Here is a 16,337-nt window from a genome sequence, read left to right on the forward strand (position 1 = left end):
ATTCCTCATTCCTCAATCAATGATCCCTCAAATTATTCAACAGTTTTATTCTCCAATTCCAATTGACAATTATTCCTCCCCAACATTTTCAATTTATAAAACAAACACTGCTCACAGCTCACTTTGTTATCATTAGATTTTCAAGTCTGCAAGTTCTGCAGTTGTAATTGTTTACATTCCATCTCTTATCAGTTATCTGCATAATGCAATTGCACATGATTAATTTACAGACAGGATTTACACACACAATTCATTTCACATTTGATGAACAGCATCAATTATGGATTGATGATACAAGATTTTACACTCATACTACATAACAGGTCATGTGACCACCTGGTGTCAAGTCAGGTGACATAGTAAAGAGTAGGGACAGCTCCTTATATGGCATAATTGTGTTTTTAAGTTCAGAGAAGTTCTGCACTCTGCCGTTTATTGCCTTTTCTTGTTCTGTTCTAATTTACAGTTTAAAATCACAGTGAATGAAATTTTGTAAAAGATCTCGGTCAAAATCCCGGCAAATTTGAGTGATTGACCGGGACCGGGACCAAGAATCCTGAATTAACCGGGACCGGGACCGGGATCATAAATCAGCATTTGACCGGGACCGGGACGAAAAAATGTGACTTGACCGGGACAGGGACCGGGATAGCTCAAAATTGCCAATCCCGGTACCGGGAATCCCGGTCGTTTACTGAGGGTGGGGGGGGGGGGGGGTTCACACGGATTTTTTGTGAAACTTGGTTTCGAGATAGCAGTTGACCAACAAACTAGGACCGGTGACCGAACTTTTGAGGGGGTCTCGGACCCCAACCGCCAAACGGTGCCCGCGGGGCAGCCACGCCCATATTTAGTCCAAACTAGGCCAAATTTAGCCAAATACCCTCAACATGCCCAAAACTCAGATTTTATGTGCTCTACTTGTAGCTATAAGTGATCCCCTGAACTCGCATATGAAATTTCATCAAGATTGGACAAAAGATTACTGAGTCATGAGATAAAAACTATATATCTAAATTTGGCCTAGTTTGGACTAAATATGGGCGTGGCTGCCCCGCGGGCACCGTTTGGCGGTTGGGGCCGGGACCCCCTCAAAAGTTCGGTCACCGCTCTTAGTTTGTTGGACAACTGGCTCGAAACCAGATTTCACAGCGTGGTCAGCGGGGCCCTTCGTTACGCCACTGACTGTGATATATATATTAACAAAGTATATGTACCGTTGTAAATCATTCGGTGTGGAAGATTGTTCCTGCCCATGTATAAGTATTGCTCCTCCACAAGTTCATCTAAAAGGGTCAGCGCATCCTCGACTGCATCGTCATGTATGGCTCCTCCAAACTCAACTACTTTCTTTATAAGCGTGCCACACTTCTCTCCCGCCGTTTTGATAATGTTTTTTGCAGTTCTGCTACAACAGGTGATCCCCATGGAGCCCAGTATATCCAATACCCTATTTGGGATACCTGTTAAATATATTTTGTTTAGCATGTTTAGAATATTGATAGCTGAACTCTAGCTTGTGAGCCACTGATTCAACCAAGTTCATAATCATATAATAAAACTATGTTTCTCTGAAACTGAAGCCATGATGTAATTTAAACGTCGTATCTAAAGGGGAAAATAAATTTAACTGGTGTTCTATTTCCGTAATTCATTTATTACGAATGTTCATTTGAACCAGTTATAACATCGAAATCACATATTCTCGTTTAACCAATTATTATTCACCAGATGCTGCTAGCATAATAGCTATTATGATTTTTTTTTCGATACCGATTGGAAGCTGTGTAATGTGATACGTGCACATGATACAATATAGTGTGTAATATATAGTGCGGCACTGCTAATCGTTTTGAAACTTGCCGCCAGCCAGTCTGAGGTGACTCATAGTCTATGCTGATAATAGCTTCGCTTCCTTTGCGGGATATATCTGCAAATTATCAGCTCTCAGTGTCCACGAGTTTTAGTGCATTATATATACTATAAGTATAGAATTCCCGGAACGTATTATAAATATAGTGTGAATATAATGTATTTTAGTGTTATGTTATTAAGATTACGGACTGGAACATTATTTATTACTCGTGTAACAATAGACAGATGATAATTTCTGATTATTCTGATTTCTGCGACAAATGATACTGAACTGTTAGAATAAACGACGTTTCAAAGTAACAACTTCGTATTCATGCTGACAAAATTGGTAAATAATATGTGAGAAAACTGTCTCATAAATGTGAGAAAACTGTCTCATAAAATTTATAAATATTATATTGTTATGGAATGGAAACGTTTTAACCTGGTAAAGCTAGACCACAATTCCAGTCTACGCCCTAGTACAGTGTACACAGCATGAAGGATTTGTTTCGCTTCTCAAATTAAAGCCATATAATATGTATATATGTTTAACTTTACTCGATTGATGGCTAACTGTGATTAATCATTACAGAAACTATAATGAACCTATAATAATAGTATAGTGTAGTGATCTCTGTAGTTGTCTTTTTGAGTTTCTACCCTTGAAACCGTGTACATAACTAATTAGTGATATCAAGCCGCAATCTGAAATATGTCGAATCTAAAAATCGCTTAAATCTTACTATACCTAATAATGGCAGTTCAGCCTGATTGTGGACATCGTTAGAAGTTAGTAATCCAATTCTGCGAGAGAAGATTTGCCCAAAATTTTTTACCATACTTCCTGTTAATATATAAGTAGTAAGTAAGTAATACCAACCTTATTATTACAGACTGTTCTCAGTCTCTGGTGTCGATCACCAGTGCTGAGTGCCTCTGCCGCACCAAAACAACTTGCAATTCAAAAAGGCTTCCGTATGTTTTTTATGCGGGCTACATCGTAGAATACACATGCTAACACCACTAATTTCGCAGCGGCTTTTAATCTCATGCTGCAGTGTAAATAAAATAGAAGTACTAATCGCGAAAAAATGTATACGACCACACAAATTCAGGTTATCCCATGCTGGTATAGTTAGTTAATCTAAAAATAACCATATAATAAGACAAATTAACTAATCTCCATGCCACATTCTTGGTAATTACGGAAGGTACGAAAGAAACATCTTTTATTTATAAAATCACTCACTCACAAAATTGCCGACCCATTATCTATTGAATGTTGAACAGTTGAAGTGGCGAAGATCTTTTAAACAACTTACAACTTACAATTTACATATCAACATTATTGCTGCAGCAGATACAAATAATAACATTATTATATTCACACTCGCTTGAACAATTAAATTAATTAGGAAGTTGAACCCCCAACTTTTAGTTTTACTGTTTTTGAACTGATAAGCATCTACTCCAGGACCAACTGCCAATGAGCTTTGGAAGGTTGACACAGTAAATGGACAGAACTTGTGACGTAAATAAATTTGTTCATGTTGACCTCCAACTCCGACAGAATAGTAGATCAAAATGATTTTAGCTCATTTTAGCTCGTATTCGCTACAAACTACAAAACTTAACATATTTTTTAAGTTCCAATACAGCGATCACGACTGTTCTGACAAAGCACTAGCAACTAGGAAGGTTCTTTAAAATTCTTTAAAGTGTCATAATTACTAAAATCTCTTCTTAACAATCAAGTTGTTGATCCTAGTTCTATACACCTAAACGAGTACAAAATGACAGCCTTTCAAGTTGAATTTATCGATATCCAGCTCAGCATACGGCTTTTTTTAACCAATAATGGGTATATACCGATGATCGGTGAACTAGTAGATATTCGATTATATTACCATGAAACATAGTATTGTAGTTAAAAATCTTCCTGAATGTGTAAATATAACATAAAGAAACACGTACTAGTTTGCTGAAACGAAAAGCAACTATTTAATTAAAATAAATGAACAGTATTCAAATACACAATTAAAAATACAAACTCCAACATAATCGACAGACAAACTCAATAAATGAAGATTTCGTCGTGAAACGAGCTATATATACAGCTATAACGTAGCGCTCGACTCCAGTCTGAACCAAAATTAAGTCGCGTTCGTAGGAAATTGACCACCAGCTGCTGGTGGTTCGAATGTTGGTTTGCACACTACTGTGGTTGCGAGAAGCATTATTTGATGCGCGCGCGACCCAGTAGTGCATCGCGCTACAAACTATATATAAAGCGAGACGATATATATATATATTTATATTTATCCGTGCCATTTTACTGACACCACGGCATCAACTTTAACGCAAATTTCCGCAAAAACCGTAAAATATATACAACTGAAACTTTTTGACTAGGTCAAATGCTTTAATGGCCTCAAAATCAGCATGAAAAAATAAAAAATTGGCCAAGATGTAGGAGTTTTAGAGCCCAAAATTTGGTACCCCAAGTGGTGTCAAAAACGCGAATTAAATAGGTAATAATTATTTTGGTCTCTTGAGTCTTGACACCATTTTAGGGTTATACGGGTTCCTGCTAGTATATATAAAGCGAGACGATATATATGGATGGATGGATCCGTGCCATTTTACTGACACCACGGCATCAACTTTAACGCGACTTTTCGCAAAAACCGTAAAATTAGATATACAACTGAAACTTTTTTGACTGGGCCAAATGCTTTAATGGCCTTCAAATCAGCATGAAAAAATAAAAAATTGGTCAAGAAATAAAAATTTCAGAGCCAAAAATTTGGACCGCCAAGTGGTGTCAAAAACGCGAATTAAATAGGTAAACTAATAATTATTTTAGTCAATCAAGTCTTGACACCACTTTAGGGTTAGTACAATAAATAAGACGAGACAGAATATTTTATTACAGTCAATAAAGTTGGCATACGATGCAGTAATATGACGTGACATGATACGCATCGTTATATTTTTAACACGAAACAAAACCGCGCAAAGTATGAAATGATCTACAACCAAACCATATACTGATACAGATCGACGGCGACACCTCAGATGCGCGCAGGATTTTTCAAGTTCTGTACGCCTAATATAATATAAACGATTATTACATGCGCCAAACACCACTCTGGGATACAATAAAGTAGACCAATTACATTGTATGCAGTAGGGAACTTTGATCGTGCGTTGCGTGGTGTTACCGGCACCGCGGCGAAATTCTTGTTAATGTGGAATTTTGAGTTAGTCCTTAAAAAAAATATGGCGGCCAAATTCTGAAAAATACCTGGAAAATTGTTTTATTTATTTAGAGCTCCTTTTGACTTGGTTAGAATTATACATTGGAGGTCCCGGTTATTTAAGGAGAGTCCGTCTCGGAGGGATCTGAACCCACTATATTGACCGTCTTAAAACTTAGGTTTCGGGGAAATTATAATTTTGCTGGAATTCAGATCTTCGTGTTACCTTTTTTTTCATTCGTCATTGTATTGTGAATACTTTCAATTATGTTGGGTTGACACAAGTACAAATTGATACAACAATGAAGAGCAAAAATATGGTCGAAGTAAGCTTTTCATACTATTACTACAGTCTACACTAATCAAATTTAATCAACACAGGTGGAAATCTTTTGATAAATACCTAGTTAATGGAAATATCTTAGTCGCAAAAGTTTGTCCAACTAATCACCTTTCGACGTTTTTCCAAGTAATTGTGTAGGAGAGATACTAATAGAGTATTATTATTATTCATAGAAGACTTCCTCGCCAGCGGCGCTTATATAATCTCATGCAATAGAAATTGTTCCTAAAATCATGCACAATATGTTTGCCAATTGTTGTTAAGTAAGCGCCTAATGCGATCACAAATAATTCAGGCTGAACCCCCCTCCCCTAAACAAGCTTTACAACGGCAAGATTGCAGACAAGAAATAACTTAAAATTTACCCTTAATAAACTAAGAAATTTTTTCCGTGTTCCATTTTAGACAACATCATTGTCATTTATCGCAAAACCTAAAAAAATATTGCAATCAGAAGAGCAGTCACCGAGAGGACAACATTGATGGAGTGACACACAGCAAGTGAGTACTGACCCTCGTGTCCATCTTCCTCTTGTTCATCTTCGACTATTTCCTCCCAGGTTGCTGAGCAAGTTATTTATTAATTGAAGGTTAACAATGAGATTTTGCAAAATGAAAAGGGATGGATAATTAATGATATGTAAATGGGAGGTGGAACTAATTTGTTTTGAATTTTAAAACGTACTAAATCATTCAGAATGAACCACCTTGCACCTCCCCAGTCCCCCAGTTAGTAACTTACTAACTATTGAATGTAGGGTCCAAAATTAAATTATAAATATGCAGCTCACTTCTATCCTGAGCGACGAGGGCCAATTCGTATATTTCAAATGTGTCTCCTTCTGTCATTGCGATAGTAATATAGTCCATCAGTATCCCAGCGCACGCTTCGATTTCTCCCTCGGATGGATTATAGGTCTCAGCGTCCATCGTACTATACACGACTGGCTGTGGAGCAGAACAATCAAAACCTGTACATTGGCAGGTTTTGATCATGTTGTCTGATGGCTCGCACTCCATCGGGTCCCAGCTGTTCTTACTCTCGGTTCGGAATGTTCTGACTTCTGTAATACAGTGCAAGTTGTCTAGTTGAATCATAACCTGAGCAAAATTTTGATCGTCTGTATCCATTTTGAGACCGGTCGACATTTCCATGTCAAGCATAAGTCCACAATTTGGACAACTGGCAGCATCGTATCTGGACAGGAATTCTGGCTTAATCTCTATCTCACCATCCAGCCGCTCTCGCAAATCTCCTTGGGACAGGCAGATCATCGCAAGAAAAAAAAGAGCTATTGTAAACTCTGTCATCATTCGTCAGGACTGATCAACAGCTACTTGAATAATCTTTGTTGAGAGAATATAACGAAATAAATGATTCAGAATGAAGCTACAGTATTCCCTGATTAACCGCGTCCATTATTTCCCCCCAAATTAGGAATTAATATGATAACAATCAATACCTCGATTAACGGCGGCTTTTACTTTTCACTCAAACTACGCAGGTAACAGGTTTTACTGTAGTATACGTAAATTATGTAAATAGTAGGTGATTCCTCTTCTTTCACACACTGAACCTTTTTATAAAAATAGATCAGTTAATATCAACATGGATTCAATCAGTAATCCCAGTTTGTTTAAGCTAAAATGGGTCATGAGATTACCCTGTGCAAATCGCTAAGAGCTGCAGTGAGGACTCCGACTAGGCTGAGCCCTTGAAAAGTTTCGAAACGTACGGCTATTAGAAAATAAAGCTCCCACAGAACAAGGCTCCCAGATAATAAGGCTCTTAGAAAAGGAGGCTTTTATAAAATAAGGATCTTAGAAAATAAGGCTCCCAGATAATAAGTCTCTTAGTATAACTATAAGAGACTTATTATCTGGGAGCCTTATAAGGATAAGGCTTTTTAAAAAATAAGGCTCCTAGATAACAAGGCTCTTAGAAAAGGAGGCTCTTAGAAAATAATGATCTTAGAAAATAAGGCTCCTAAAAATAAGGCTCCTAGATAACAAGGCTCTTAGAAAAGGAGGCTCTTAGAAAATAAGGCTCCTAAAAATAAGGCTCCTAGATAACAAAGCTCTTAGAAAAGGAGGCTCTTAGAAAATAATGATCTTAGAAAATAAGGCTCCTAAAAATAAGGCTCCTAGATAACAAGGCTCTTAGAAAAGGAGGCTCTTAGAAAATAATGATCTTAGAAAATAAGGCTCCTAAAAATAAGGCTCCTGGTATAAAGGATAAGGCTTTTAGAAAATAAGGCTCCTTATAGATAATAAGGCTTTTTATAGAAAATACGGCTGATGAGAAGTACAGTACGTATAGTACGTACTTCTCAAAATATCGTAAAAATACGTACTTTTAATAAATTAAGGAAAAGTACACAGACGCATTATTCAATACACGAGTCTACCTGTCCCTCTAAACCGCAATGCAAGGTAGAAATCAAAATTTTAAATAGATAATCCTGAATCCATTCAACATTTAAAGTTTGATCATTTTTATATCAATTGAGTTAGTATTTTATATCAATTGAGTTACCTTATCGGACCTTATTTGGACGGAAATTCCTTGAACGCTGGAGGCCCTAGCGTTCATCTTAATGTCCGTTCAAATAAAGTCCGTTCAATTAATGTCCGTCCAAGTTAAAGTCCGTTGAATTTTTTTGTCCAGAATGACAACATTTTAATTTCAGTCAATTTCAATAGCTATCATTAGACTAAACTATATCGTTTAAAAATCATTTTTTAAACGATATAGGATTTTTGATAGTTTTTATTGGCTTCTAGCGTTCATATTAATGTCCGTTCATAATTATGTCCGTTCAAGTAATGTCCGTCCAAATAAGGTCCGATAGGTAGGTATTTTGATAATTTTTGAAATCTTAATTTTACCAAAACCCATAATTATGGATAAAGTGAACCGCTGCCAGTGTCTCTCTTTTCCAAACAAAAGGAAATGATATTAATTTGAGGAACCGTCCGCAAATGCAAATTGATACCGAGAATGAAATCGGTCGCTCGCTTTTCCCATTCAATAAGCTTTAAATAATTTTTACAGCATCGCATTCAGCTTGGTCAGAAAATGTTTCAATAATTCATACAAGGGGGGACCCTTGTGTTCAGGTTCAAAAATTTTGAAAATAATATTTATTTAAATTTTTAAATATTGGTACCAAAATTTTTTGCTTGCTGAGCTGATTACGACCACATACAAATTTTTTCGATATAACTGTGGAAGTTATAGGCCAAAAACTACTAAAACTGCAAATAAAGTGTGGACTTAATGCCTTTTCTCATGTCTCAGGGAGTCTCAGGGAACAAAAAAAGTTCCCTCAGAGAAGGCTCTACAAACGTACTTAATGCCTTTTCTCAGGGAGGGTTTTGGGATAACGAGCTAAATATTCAAGCTGCCTTTTGTGACAGCTAAAACAGTATTTTCATAACTTGATTCATAGCTTAAGTTGTAGAGAATCTTCGCCTGAAAATTTTGGTACCAATATCTCAAAATTTCGTAAAAATGGACTTAATGCCTTTTCTCAGGGAACGGCAGTATATACTTTATGACAATCTGTTGTAAAACATTGTATCACGTTGCGACCCCCACGGTCGTTTCACTATGGGGAGCCGCGCACTTCGTGCGCGGCGGGTCATACAACGTATGACAAGTAAAACAGGGGTTCCAGAAAACCCACTTCCCGATACTCCTGAAACTTATAATTTTTTACAGTCGATTTGGTCAACGTCTAGACGCCCTGCAAAATTTCAGATCTCTAACTCATTTTTAACATGGATTTCAAGGCACCTGAATATGGCGATTTTGGGGTTTTTACCGAATTTCGTATAACATGCTGGCGCGTATTTTGCGCAAATTTCTTAAAAACCTTCACATAACTATTTTTTATTCCTGAATCCTGTTATCTTTAACATTGAATTAGAATGTTTTAAGCTTAAATATACCTGCTGAACTACTTTCGATGAGTCTTAATGCCTAGCTGAAAAACAATAAAGGGGATATAATAGTATAGGGGGTAAATAGTATTGTAAATATAAATATAATGGCAACGGTAATGCTTGGTGCTTGCCAGCATTGTGATTTCCCCATCTCAATCTGATAATTATTAATTTTCCTAGACTGATACAAAATGAAGCAAACCTATTTCTGTGCACAGATTTCTGAAATTTTCGCCATGAGCCAAAGATCACACTCAGTATTTATGCTACTGAACAGTAATATTGACGTATGTTACTCGTCTAAATTCTTCGAAGTAGCGGCGCCGCTTTCTTTTCATTTTTAGTGAACGTTCCGTAAGTACATTACAACTAATTCCTCCTAAAGACAAAGACTCTTAGAAAATAAGGCGGGATTGTGATTATGTTACAGGTCTAAGGTTAAAGTGTTCCAGGAAGCCAAACTTTAGGTCACCAACGATAAAATGCATAGATGCGGAGTTCGTTGATTTTTGGCGTAGAGTTCGTGGAGTTCGTTCAAAATTTGGAGTTCGTTAGAGTTCGTTGGAGTTCGTTAGTCAATTTTTCAAAAAAAAACATGGAAAATGTTTTTTTAAAAAAGTAATCAGCTCAGGATTTCTCGCATGATCTCAGATATTGAAGTTTTCTGCAACGTGTCCAGGGAACGTGCGCGCGCAAACTATTGGCGCCAGAATGTTCCAGTCGATCGACCAGTCCTTGTACTGTGAAATGTACATGACAGTGTACACGCGACGTGTGGTAGAAGTTTCGAGTACCAATATATTTAGTTGTTTTACAATCGTATGTTATGTGTTGAATTGGCTGAATTGTAAATACAATTTCTGTTTAATTTCATTTTACGTAAGTTGTACAAAACGAACTCCTCAAGAGTTCGTAATTTTGGGTTGATGAGTTCGTAGAGTTCGTTGTCACTGAGGAGTTCGTAGAGTTCGTACGTATCATCTATGATAAAATGAGGATAAAATGAGTTCCTCTTCCTTCTGGATCGCTTGTCTAAATTTAGACAAGTCAGTTGATATCTATAATCAGTAAGAAACTTTCATTTAATTATGTGTTTATATTTAATTATAGTTTAAGGGCCAAGTTCAAATGGGGCGCGCGACAGCAGCAGTTAGCAGCAGTGAGCAGCAGTTAGCAGCAGTTAGCAGCAGTGAGCAGCAGTGAGCAGCAGTGAGCAGCAGTTAGCAGCAGTGAGCAGCAGTTAGCAGCAGTTAGCAGCAGTTAGCAGCAGTTAGCAGCAGTGAGCAGCAGTTAGCAGCAGTTAGCAGCAGTGAGCAGCAGCGAGCAGCAGTGAGCAGCAGTGAGCTGCAGTTAGCACAATAGCAGCAGTTAGCAGCAGTTAGCAGCAGTTATCAGCAGTGAGCAGCAGTTAGCAGCAGTTAGCAGCAGTTAGCAGCAGTGAGTAGCAGTGAGCAACAGTTAGCAGCAGTGAGCAGCAGTGAGCAGCAGTGAGCAGTAGTGAGCAGCAGTGAGCAGCAGTTAGCAGCAGTTAGCAGCAGTGAGCAGCAGTGAGCAGCAGTGAGCAGCAGTTAGCACTTAGCAGCAGTTTCTTGGCACTTTGGTCCTCCTGTGAGTGTGACTAGTGTAAGCCGGCCTTCGGCCTGAGATTATTGATTAAGATTAATGAAGTCATGATCAAGATCAACGACTGAGGAGTGAGGAGGCTCACTCTGTGTTCAATGCTGCGATTAGCTGAGCAAGATATTTATTAGACAGCCCATATATTTATAGATTCTAATGCAACTGTGCAGAATGCAGAAAACATAGAGACTAATATAATGAAGCATCTACATTCTACAAACTCGATCAGAATATAGTTAAAATATTCACATAATTCCAGGAAAAAGGAAATGCGTACCTACCAGTAAAATAAAACGAAATAGCTCGAGGGATGGTAACATCATACCTGCTGCTAACCTAATACCCAGAATCCGTTGAGAGATGATCAACTGCGGAGCTTCCTCTGAACCGCTTTCAACCAGAAATCAGAATGCAGTGTAATGAGCTGTATTTAAAAAAAGAAAACTCGAGATGGCTCATTAACTTACTACCTTATAGTTATCGGACATAATTGTCGCGGACAATTGTTCACGCTAAGGTCTTCAGCGTGAAAGTAATGTCTGCGGTAATTATGTCCGATAATATAATAATAATAATAATAAGTAGGAATTTATACATCGCTTTATAGCCATAAAGAACTCAAAACCCAAAGATTCAGTTCAAACCATCTAAAGCGACTCATGAGTAACATGTACATAAGAACTTGTTTTTATGAAGTATGGATTTTATGAGAAAGGTAATACATGATACTTATACAAATACGTTTTCAAAGAGATGAGTTTTTAGTTTCTTTTTAAATAAGACGATATCGGTTAGTGTTCTCAATTGATAAGGAAGCTTATTCCAAACAGAGGGTCCGCAGTAGCTGAAACTTCTCTCGGTTTTACTATAGTTTGAAATAGGAGGAACATTTAGGAGGAAATAGTCTTCTATATATATACATATATGATATATATATATAGATATATGAAGCGAGACGATATATATTGCCATTTTACTGACACCAAGTCATCAACTTAGTAACATGACTTTCCACGAAAGCCGTGAGGGATATATCATTAAACCTTTTTTGACTGTGTCGAATGCTTTTATGGCCTTTTGACCAGTACGAAGTTTATATCCTTAAATATTGCCGTATAACCGTTGGATCAGTACCCTGGCCTTTAACTAATGGTGTATTATAATTGTTAGATGATTGACCTAATCTACTAAATTTCAGACCAAGGAATTTTAATTGGGCACCTACATGTAGTCACAAAAATGTGACATTAGTGCCAAACAACAATAAGTTTTATTTCTGAGCAGTGCATATAGGAGTATGGGTTACGTGGTTAATGTTCAGATGCTAATGTTCAGAACTTCTGAACATGTTAGGTTAATAGATGCCAAAATTAAGCCACTAATCGTCGAAAACGCTATTATTTTTGTTTACCTATTTTATTGGGCTCGAAAAAGGCTTGTAGAATGATAGCTTAGGATCTCCATCAATCATTAATTCCTCTCAGATTCATTTAAAGCGCTTAACAGCACCAGTTTTAACTCTAGGTTCGTTCTGAATATCTCAGATTAACTCAACTTACTAGGTATTCATATCGAGTAAAACTTAGATGTTCCAGAAACATCCCAGCATCTCCTCTGCAAGTGCATCCAGATCATGACGCGTATGGAGGATCTTAACAACAGTAAACTCAACCATATCTTCAAATTTGTGTAACAGTCGACAAGACTAGATAGGGACAACCTTTTTGGGTAACCTCCTAGGATTCTTCAACAGGAACTTCCGGTAAATTCCACACTAGGAACTCAACCTAGGCCCATCCCCGCATAGAGACATATCTCCCATGCTTTGGCCTTGCTCGGAAGTCCCTTGTTTGATATTTATTATTTTATGATTTTTTGTATATATATATATAGCAACCACATCCTTTTTAAATCCGCTGGAGCTTAGTGTTTAGTTTATTTATTTTATTTAACATGATCTTAGCCTATAAACCCGTGTTTAGTTTACAATATTGCTATCAGAGACGTGTTATATTCATCACTATTTTAATATTTTTACTGCTTGATTCAGAGAAATCTAGCTTTTTCCGAGAAACTAATCTTTAATAGATTAGATAAAATGTACTCAGCCATTCTTTTTGTTTGATTATTACTCAGTATTTTTTAGTTTTGTACCGTTTTGAGTCACATAGTTTTGTACGTCTTCCTAAGACTTGTTTTCCTTTCCTAGTTTGTAAGTTATTTTAAAGATTTGTGCATATTCCAGTTGCTTTTAAAACAATTTTATCTCAAATAACGATGTTTAATAAAATGATGCAAAGAACTATTTCGAAGATCTAATCAACACCGACTTTTAATGTGTAGGAGTACAGCAACGAAATATATATATATATATATATATTATGATTGGCTACTGGGACACGTCATACACACGGTTGGATTGTTAATTCGGTTGAAGTACCTTTACATCCATTATCACCATAATCTGAACATGATTTATTAAAGATTTGCAATATTGAAAACGAAAAATCTGAATAAACTGAAAATTTTGAAATTGAAAGCTGCACTCAAATGATGGAAGGCAAAAATTTACTCATAACTAGCAAGGTAATAACTACAAATGAACAGCAGATTTATAAATCTGCTGATAAAAATTAGATAAAAGACATGGTAACTGATAAGAGTTTGAAATTACACGTAAGCAGATAAAGTGTCTAAAATTTCTGTCGCAAATCAAGTTTATAGTGCATCATGAATTTAGGCCTGTTCGATCAAATATATATAATTGTGGGTGGCGTCGTCTGCTTACAGTGCTCAATCGGCAAGCCGAGAGCTAGATACAAAATGAAACGACCGGTTGAGTCAGACAAATGTTTCAATCATGATACAAAACCATGATATCATCACTGATATATATATATTTTGTAGCTGTACTCCTACACATTAAAAGTCGGTGTTGATTAGATCTTCGAAATAAGTCTTTGCATCATTTTATTAAACATCGTTATCTCAAATTATTTGTTATATAGTAGTGTTGATATATATATATATATATATAGAGAGAGAGAGAGAGAGAGAGAGAGAGAGAGAGAGAGAGAGAGAGAGAGAGAGAGAGAGAGAGAGAGAGAGAGAGAGAGAGAGAGAGAGAGAGAGAGAGAGAGAGAGAGAGAGAGAGAGAGAGAGAGAGAGAGAGAGAGAGAGAGAGAGAGAGAGAGAGAGAGAGAGAGAGAGAGAGAGAGAGAGAGAGAGAGAGAGAGAGAGAGAGAGAGAGAGAGAGAGAGAGAGAGAGAGAGAGAGAGAGAGAGAGAGAGAGAGAGAGAGAGAGAGAGAGAGAGAGAGAGAGAGAGAGAGAGAGAGAGAGAGAGAGAGAGAGAGAGAGAGAGAGAGAGAGAGAGAGAGAGAGAGAGAGAGAGAGAGAGAGACCAATAATCACAATAACGTACCTACGGTAAACAGTATCATACACTAGTTCAACACGGTGGATACGATATTTATTATCGTATGATTAGTTAAATAGGAAGATACGATATGTAGTATCGTATAATGAGTTAAATACGGAGGTACGATAATTAGTATCGTACAATAATGGAACCACAAACCTTCACAAGCAGTCATTGCTGTAACACTATAACAGGATTATAAATACGATAAAACGGGTATCACTCTAAACTCTTATACACAAGAAGTGCAGTATTACTTTCAATTCGATCGAATGACTATAATTTGAATCCTAAGTTAGGGATGCAAAAAAGAAACAGAAAATTCGAACAATAAGTTCCGAAAGTAAAAATATATAAACTTTCTCTCTCTCTTTCTCTCTCTCTCTCTCTCTCTCTCTCTCTCTCTCTCTCTCTCTCTCTCCCTCTCTCTTTGGGTCGCTTGTCTAGACAAGTCAGTTGGGAATTGGGATCTAATCAGTAAGAAACTTTCATTTAATTATGTGATCTAGTTATTCAGTTCATGATCAAGATCAACGACTACGGAGGCTAACTCTAAGTTCAACTTGAGCTCTGATGTGCTGGACAATAATCTACCAATTATTTCTGAAAGATAATTGAATTCTAATAGAGGCATAGTTCTTAAAAATAAGGACAAGAAATGTTGACTTCGTCACATCATTTTGGTGACAATTTTAACATCAACTGCCCTATCTTGAATCATCCATACTCCTTATATTTAAAGTCACTATTGTGACGGTACATTAGAACTAGACAGAAACAAAGTGTGAAGGGCCTGAACGGAACCCCGGAGTTTTACCGCTTTTCAAACCAAAATCAGATATAAATGATTTCGGCAATGCATCCAAAATTTAAAGTGCCATAAAATGTGACAGAATTAACCTCATTAACCAAATATCAATAATCAAGTGCGTGTATTAGGGAACTAATATATTTAAGGGCTGCAATCGATAGAATAAATATCACGTAATGAGTTAAAAGGTTCTTGTGGACACCATGATACAGTAAAAAAGAGGTATCGTATTATAAGTGTGACAAATTTAACCAAATATTGCCTTATAACCGTTGGATCATGAGGACCCTTTAACTAATGGCGTATTATAATTGTTAGATTGACATAATCTATTATATTTCAGACCAAGGAATGTTAATTGAGCAGCTAAGTCAGTAAGTCACAAAAATGTGACATTTTAAACATTATAGTGCCAAACAACAATAAATTTTATTTCTGAGCAGTGCATATGGTAGACGGGAGTATGGGTCACGTGGCTAACTGGCTAGTGATCAGAACTTCTGAACGTGCTAGGTTAATAGATGCAAAAATTAAGCCACTATCGTCGAAAACGCTATTATTTTTGTTTACCAATATCCTCAAACTCAATCGAACGTGTCCGTAAATGTTCTCTTTGATATTCATGACCCGATAAACCACATACGTAGTAAAATTGAGCCGAGTTTATGAATCATAAACCTCGGCGGCGTTTATTGCATGATCTCTCGTATGTGAGATGAAAATTGGCTAAGATTGGCTAAAATCTAATCAACAAAATATCCTGCAGAATAAGCGTAGTTATAGGGACTAAAATATTCCACACTCCTTTCCTATATTTTCTTCGAATTTCCTGACCCAATAGATGAACTCATGAAGATCAGTGATCTAATATCACATACAGGAAGTTAAATGTTCTCTTCGATATTCCTGACCCAATAAATCACCTACGGTGTAAAATAGGGCCGAGTTTATAAATCATAAACCTCGGCGGCGTTTATTACATGATTTTAGTCAACTTGTCGTTACTATTAAAGATTTAAGTCATATGCACTATAAAAAAGTATTGCTCTCATAAAATTATAACGTGGTAGGCACCAGAG

The 16,337-nt window shown here is 36.8% G+C and overlaps 2 protein-coding genes across 3 annotated transcripts in view; both read right to left on the reverse strand.

The window, feature by feature from the left end:
* The window catches only part of LOC134823523 (uncharacterized), a 71,330-nt gene extending 57,291 nt beyond the window's left edge, over nucleotides 1-14,039 (reverse strand). For both annotated transcript variants that reach the window (XM_063835014.1, XM_063835013.1), the window contains exon 1: nucleotides 14,015-14,039. The gene's annotated coding sequence lies outside the window, so the exon portion shown is untranslated. The remainder of the gene's footprint in view (nucleotides 1-14,014) is intronic.
* LOC134823521 (protein phosphatase 1G-like) overlaps nucleotides 1-14,044 on the reverse strand; it is a 63,611-nt gene extending 49,567 nt beyond the window's left edge. The window contains exon 1 of the mRNA XM_063835011.1: nucleotides 14,016-14,044. The gene's annotated coding sequence lies outside the window, so the exon portion shown is untranslated. The remainder of the gene's footprint in view (nucleotides 1-14,015) is intronic.
* Between the last annotated feature and the right edge of the window lie 2,293 nt (nucleotides 14,045-16,337).

The sequence above is a fragment of the Bolinopsis microptera genome, chromosome 11, assembly GCF_026151205.1.
Source record: "Bolinopsis microptera isolate Bmic1 chromosome 11, MBARI_Bmic_1.0, whole genome shotgun sequence".
Taxonomy (NCBI): domain Eukaryota; kingdom Metazoa; phylum Ctenophora; class Tentaculata; order Lobata; family Bolinopsidae; genus Bolinopsis; species Bolinopsis microptera.